Source organism: Stegostoma tigrinum, chromosome 1, assembly GCF_030684315.1.
Source record: "Stegostoma tigrinum isolate sSteTig4 chromosome 1, sSteTig4.hap1, whole genome shotgun sequence".
Lineage (NCBI taxonomy): Eukaryota > Metazoa > Chordata > Chondrichthyes > Orectolobiformes > Stegostomatidae > Stegostoma > Stegostoma tigrinum.
In genome coordinates, this window is record NC_081354.1 from 157,811,998 (window position 1) to 157,819,671 (window position 7,674).

The window sequence follows — 7,674 nt, forward strand, 5'->3', positions numbered from 1 at the left end:
GGATTCAAACCCAGGTCCCCAGAACATAATCTGGATCTCTGGATTAACAGTCCAGTGATAATATCACAAGGCCATCGCTCCTCCCAAATTTGTTGGAATACTCCCCTCTTGCCTGGATTAGTGCAGCTCCAACATCACTCAAGAAACTCAAAACCATCTAGTCAAAGCAACTCACTCAATGTGCTTCCCATCCATCTCTTCATCGTTCACTCCTTCTACCACCAATGAACAGCAGAAACAGTAACTCACCAATGCTCCATCAACTGCTTCTTCCAAACCAGTGAGTTCCACCATCAACACAGATATCAGATAAACTGGAACACCACCACCTGCATGTTTCCTCCAAGCCAGACATCATTCTGACTTTGAATTTTATGTTGAAATCTTGGAACTCCCTTCCTGACAACACTAGAGGTCAATATAATACAACACAGACTCAGTACTCCAAAAGGTAACTACCCATCACCTAACCAGCAAGACCCATGTCCTGTGACTCAATGAAAAGAATGACATTAATGAGGTAACTGAAACACAGCCAAGTAGGGTCCCGGCAAGAGGATTTCACCTTGATAGCAGCTGTGCCTTCATCTGCAATGTATTGACTAATCTGCAAAATGGTGTTTGTAAGGGTAACAGGCTAGAGCCTGAACAATATTATAAAAACCTATCATTCAACTTAATATTGCTGGTTCTTTCTGAAAGATTGTACAATGAGGGTCATTGGTCTGCTTCCTCTGTTTTAACAAGCGTAATTTTTACCAACTTAAAAAAAGACAAGTTTCTTTCAGATAATACTTATTTTTATCTCTTAACTTGAAAATCCAGTCAATAAAATCAGTCTGCTTTTAATCAAGTACACCTTATTCAAATGTGGCATCCCACTTCTGGGAGTAAAAGTCAATACTGTGGATTTAGGTGAGAACATTTCCAAAGGAAAGTGAACTCTCAGTCCTGCAGTTTGGAGGCCTAACTCAAAAGGAAATCATGGATTCTTACATTCAGAAGACAGCAGAAAGTAACTAATGAGGCTTTGTGAAGTCTGTACTTGGGAATGAAGTAGTGACACCAACAGAATATTCCCAGTGGTGGGCAGATGTTCCTTTGAGGCTAAAGTACGATTGTAGTAATTGTGAAGAGATCAGCCAGGTGAACTTCATAGAATATGACCTCTCCAATTAGGGCTGTTAATCTGGTCCAATCAGGGAGCCCTGGCTGATAGATATAAACAGGAGTGTCAGTTCACTTGAGAGCTGGCTCTGAGGGAGCTGGATTAGTGTCAAGGACTTTCCACATGTAAATAAAGGGTGATTTGGTGACAAGATATCGGCTTCTGCAGAGTTATTTCAATGACCACTGTCTGGATGTGTCCTCCAGTCAGCAAGCGGGGGAGGGGATGGTAGTGGTTCAGGAGGGTTGCTTTGAGTGCAACTTTAGATCCAACATCCAGTGATAAATGGATCACCAGATCACAGCTACATCCACGATGACGGTTTGACAACTGTAACAACAATATTTTAATAAGATCAGAATTTTTCAAGGGGTGCTTCCATCTTGATGCCCCCTTAATTGGACATAGTTCCTGGAAGAAAATTCTTAACTGGTCACATCAAGAAATGTTGTAACTAATTACCCACTAAATTTACTTACAAGTTGCAGATTCAGAACTGAAGCTGGGATTCATAATCATCTAGAAAATAATAATTTGATTAGGGATAGTCAGCACGGTTTTGTGAAGGGAAGGTCGTGCCTCACAAACCTTACTGAGTTCTTTGAGAAGGTGACCAAACAGGTAGATGAGAGTAAACCGGTTGATGTGGTGTATATGGATTTCAGCAAGGCGTTCGATAAGGTTCCCCACAGTAGGCTATTGTACAAAATGCAGAGGAATGGGATTGTGGGAGATATAGCAGTTTGGATCGGAAATTGGCTTGCTGAATGAAGACAGAGGGTGGTAGTTGATGGGAAATGTTCATCCTGGAGACCAGTTACTAGTGGTGTATCGCAAGGGTCTGTGTTGGGTCCACTGCTGTTCGTTATTTTCATAAATGACCTGGATGAGGGTGTAGAAGGATAGGTTGGTAAATTTGCAGACGACACTAAGGTCGGTGGAGTTGTGGATAGTGACGAAGGATGCTGTAGATTGCAGAGAGACATAGATAAGCTGCAAAGCTGGGCTGAGAGGTGGCAAATGGAGTTTAATGCAGACAAGTGTGAGGTGATGCAAGTTGGTAGGAATAACCAGAATGCAAAGTACTGGGCTAATGATAAGATTCTTGGTAGTGTAGATGAGCAGAGAGATCTCGGTGTCCACGTACACAGATCCTTGAAAGTTGCCACCCAGGTTGACTGGGCTGTTAAGAAGGCATACAGTGTTTTAGCTTTTATTAGTAGAGGGATCGAGTTCCGGAACCAAGAGGTTATGCTGCAGCTGTACAAAACTCTGGTGCAGTCGCACTTGGAGTATTGCATACAGTTCTGGTCACCACATTATAAGAAGGATGTGGAAGCTTTGGAAAGGGTGCAGAGGAGATTTACTACGATGTTGCCTGGTATGGAGGGAAGGTCTTATGAGGAAAGGCTGAGGGACTTGAGGCTGTTTTCATTAGAGAGAAGAAGGTTGAGAGGTGACTTAATTGAAACATATAAAATAATCAGAGGGTTAGTTAGGGTGGATAGGGAGAGCCTTTTTCCTAGGATGGTGACGGCCAGCACGAGGGGGCATAGCTTTAAATTGAGGGGTGAAAGATACAGGACAGATGTCAGAGGTAGTTTCTTTACTCAGAGAGTAGTAAGGGAATGGAACGCTTTGCCTGCAACGGTAGTAGATTCGTCAACTTTAAGTACATTTAAGTCATCATTAGACAAGCTTATGGACATACATGGAATAGTGTAGGTTAGACGGGCTTCAGATCGGTATGACAGGACAACATCGAGAGCCGACGGGCCTGTACTGTGCTGTAACGTTCTATGTTCTATGTTCGGACATCTGGATTATGACCCAGCTGGGAAAATGTAATGCATTGTTTCTAAGGGGATTAGAAAATTGTTCCTTCTTCTTTTTAATTTATATTTTTTAATATATATAGTTTATACTTATTAGTAGATTGCACAAACTAAAGGGAAAATAAAGTTTAACCACCATCCATTTAACATTGAACAGTACAGCACAGGAACAGGCCCTTCAGCGCACCATGACTGTGCCAACCTTGACACCATTCTAAACTAATCCCATCCACCTACACATGGTCTACATCCTCTACTCCCTGCCATTCATGTGCCGGTTAAGTGCTTCTTAAACATTACTATTATCTATGCTTCTACAACGTCCCCTGGCAGCATATTCCAAGCACCCTCTGATTTAAAAAACTTACCTCACACATTTCCATTAAACATTTCCCCTCTCACCTTAATGCTATGCCCCCTAGTATTTGTCATTTCCACTCTGGGTTATTCCCACTTATTCATGCCTCTCATAATTTTAAAGGCTTCTGTCAGGTCACCCCTCAGACTCTGACATTCCAGCAAAAACAATCCAAGTTTGTCCAACCTCTTCTGACAGCCTAATACACTCCAATCCAGGCAACATCCTGGTAAAATAGTATCAGAGATAATGGGAACTGCAGATGCTGGAGATTCCAAGATAATAAAATGTGAGGCTGGATGAACACAGCAGGCCAAGCAGCATCTCAGGAGCACAAAAGCTGACGTTTCGGGCCTAGACCCTTCATCAGAGAGGGGGATGGGGGGAGGGAACTGGAATAAATAGGGAGAGAGGGGGAGGCGGACCGAAGATGGAGAGTAAAGAAGATAGGTGGAGAGGGTGTAGGTGGGGAGGTAGGGAGGGGATAGGTCAGTCCAGGGAAGACGGACAGGTCAAGGAGGTGGGATGAGGTTAGTAGGTAGCTGGGGGTGCGGCTTGGGGTGGGAGGAAGGGATGGGTGAGAGGAAGAACCGGTTAGGGAGGCAGAGACAGGTTGGACTGGTTTTGGGATGCAGTGGGTGGGGGGGAAGAGCTGGGCTGGTTGTGTGGTGCAGTGGGGGGAGGGGATGAACTGGGCTGGTTGAGGGATGCAGTGGGGGAAGGGGAGATTTTGAAACTGGTGAAGTCCACATTGATACCATATGGCTGCAGGGTTCCCAGGCGGAATATGAGTTGCTGTTCCTGCAACCTTCGGGTGGCATCATTGTGGCAGTGCAGAATCTTCCAATTCCCTGGCCCCCAACACCTCATATTCACCATGGACGTCCAGTCCCTGTACACCTGCATTCCGCATGGAGATGGCCTCAAGGCCCTCCGCTTCTTCCTGTCCCGCAGGCCCGACCAGGCCCCCTCCACCGACACGCTCATCCGCCTAGCGGAACTCGTCCTCACACTCAACAACTTCTCTTTTGACTCCTCCCACTTCCTACAGACTAAGGGGGTGGCCATGGGCACCCGCATGGGCCCCAGCTATGCCTGCCTCTTTGTAGGTTACGTGGAACAGTCCATCTTCCGCACCTACACAGGCCCCAAACCCCACCTCTTCCTCCGGTACATTGATGACTGTATCGGCGCCGCCTCTTGCTCCCCAGAGGAGCTCGAACAGTTCATCCACTTCACCAACACCTTCCACCCCAACCTTCAGTTCACCTGGGCCATCTCCAGCACATCCCTCACCTTCCTGGACCTCTCAGTCTCCATCTCAGGCAACCAGCTTGTAACTGATGTCCATTACAAGCCCACCGACTCCCACAGCTACCTAGAATACACCTCCTCCCACCCACCCTCCTGCAAAAATTCCATCCCCTATTCCCAATTCCTCCGCCTCCGCCGCATCTGCTCCCACGATAAGACATTCCACTCCCGCACATCCCAGATGTCCAAGTTCTTTAAGGACCGCAACTTCCCCCCCACGGTGATTGAGAACGCCCTTGACCGCGTCTCCCGCATTTCCCGCGACACATCCCTCACACCCCGCCCCCGCCACAACCGCCCCAAGAGGATCCCCCTCGTTCTCACACACCACCCTACCAACCTCCGGATACAACGCATTATCCTCCGACACTTCCGCCATTTACAATCCGACCCCACCACCCAAGACATTTTTCCATCCCCACCCCTGTCTGCTTTCCGGAGAGACCACTCTCTCCGTGACTCCCTTGTTCGCTCCACACTGCCCTCCAACCCCACCACACCCGGCACCTTCCCCTGCAACCGCAGGAAATGCTACACTTGTCCCCACACCTCCTCCCTCACCCCCATCCCAGGCCCCAAGATGACATTCCACATTAAGCAGAGGTTCACCTGCACATCTGCCAATGTGGTATACTGCATCCACTGTACCCGGTGCGGCTTTCTCTACATTGGGGAAACCAAGCGGAGGCTTGGGGACCGCTTTGCAGAACACCTCCGCTCAGTTCGCAACAAACAACTGCACCTCCCGGTCGCAAACCATTTCCACTCCCCCTCCCATTCTCTTGATGACATGTCCATCATGGGCCTCCTGCACTGCCACAATGATGCCACCCGAAGGTTGCAGGAACAGCAACTCATATTCCGCCTGGGAACCCTGCAGCCATATGGTATCAATGTGGACTTCACCAGTTTCAAAATCTCCCCTTCCCCCACTGCATCCCTCAACCAGCCCAGTTCATCCCCTCCCCCCACTGCACCACACAACCAGCCCAGCTCTTCCCCCCCACCCACTGCATCCCAAAACCAGTCCAACCTGTCTCTGCCTCCCTAACCGGTTCTTCCTCTCACCCATCCCTTCCTCCCACCCCAAGCCGCACCCCCAGCTACCTACTAACCTCATCCCACCTCCTTGACCTGTCCGTCTTCCCTGGACTGACCTATCCCCTCCCTACCTCCCCACCTACACCCTCTCCACCTATCTTCTTTACTCTCCATCTTCGGTCCGCCTCCCCCTCTCTCCCTATTTATTCCAGTTCCCTCCCCCCATCCCCCTCTCTGATGAAGGGTCTAGGCCCGAAACGTCAGCTTTTGTGCTCCTGAGATGCTGCTTGGCCTGCTGTGTTCATCCAGCCTCACATTTTATTATCTAACATCCTGGTAAACCTCTTTTATACCCTGTCCAAAGCCTCTGCACCCATCCTGCTGTACAATGACCAGAACATCACCTAACTGAAGATTTATACAGCTGCAACATGCCTTGCTAACTTGTACACTTACTGCCCGACCGATGAAGGCAAGCATATCATTTGCCTTCTTTATCACGTTATCCACTTGTTTTGCCACTTTCAGGGAAGTTCATAAGACGAGTAAAGATCACACCTCCATTTAAAACTGCAGTGTTGTGATAATAGTTATGCAGTTCATCTTAAAGAACTCATTTTTAAAATGATGGTGCTTTACTGCCATGTTAGTATTGTCTCAATAACAAAAGAACTGAAGTTAATTATGGCTAGAATAATTTTTATAAACATAAAAGAACGTAATGTTAAACTTGGGCAACTTTGCACCATAAGTACGTGACAAAGATTATGTCTCATGGTTACAGAAGCTTGACCCACAAGGCCCAATCCTGATATTATAAATACTCAGGAATTCCATGTAAATTACCTTTCATACAAACTGTGCAACCTTCAGAACAGGGAAAATAATCTGTAAGGGAAGAGTGACCTTCTGTTCTTTGTAATAAGCAAGCACTTGTTAATACTCAAATAGCAATGAAACGTAAGATCAGTTAAGTAAAGGTTAATCTGCTGTTTAATTTCTTGACAGTGTTGCTTAAGGTTCCATTCACACATCATTGTTTGCTGACCTACACAGGCAACCAAGGTAAGCAATCTAAAGTTTTTGAGCAGACTTGTAGCTCAGGTTGTGGATGAGGTTGTAGACTTGCTTGCCGAGCCTGTGTGTTTGATTACAGGCCTTTCATAACCCTGCCAGGTAACATTGTCAGTGCACCTCCAGCGATGCGTTGGTGTTCTGTCTTGCTTGTTATTTATATGGCTCGGTTTGCTGGGGTGGTTGGCATGACCTCCAGTTCGGTTTTTCAGTGGTTTGCATATGACGTCCAGTTCAGGGTGTTAGTTGACGGAGTTCCAGTTGGAATGCCAGGCCTCCAGGAATTCCCTGGCATGTCTGTTTGGCTTGTGTTATTATGGATGTGTTGTCCCGGTCAAATTCATGTCCTTTTCCTGTATGAATTGAGACCAGTGAGAATTGGTCGTGTCTCTTGGGGGCTAGTTCATGTTTATGTTTCATTATTGTCAGTTTTCTTCCAGTTTGGCCTATATAAGTCCTTGAATGATGTTTTGTATATTACATTAGTTTTATTGGTTGTGGGTACGGGATCCATCATCAGTAGCTGTCACACGGTGGTTGTTGGTTTGTGGGCTACCCTGATACCAGGGGGTCTGAGTGGTCTTGTGGTCATCTCTGATATGTCCCTGACATACGGTAGGGTGACTAATGCGTCTGGCCATGTTGTGTCTTCTTGTTGTGGCCTGTCGCAGAGGTAGTGGCAGATTGTGCTTTTTGGGTATCCACTCCTTATAAAATCTTCATATATGTGCTCTTGTTCCGCTTTGTGCAATTCCGGATTGCTGCAGTGTGCTGTGGCCCATTTTAATAATGTCCTGATAAAATAGAGCTGCTGCATGTTTTTTTTGGTGAGGGGGGGGGCACTCTGATTCCGAGAGGCTTACATGGAGTGCATGTGGAGATGT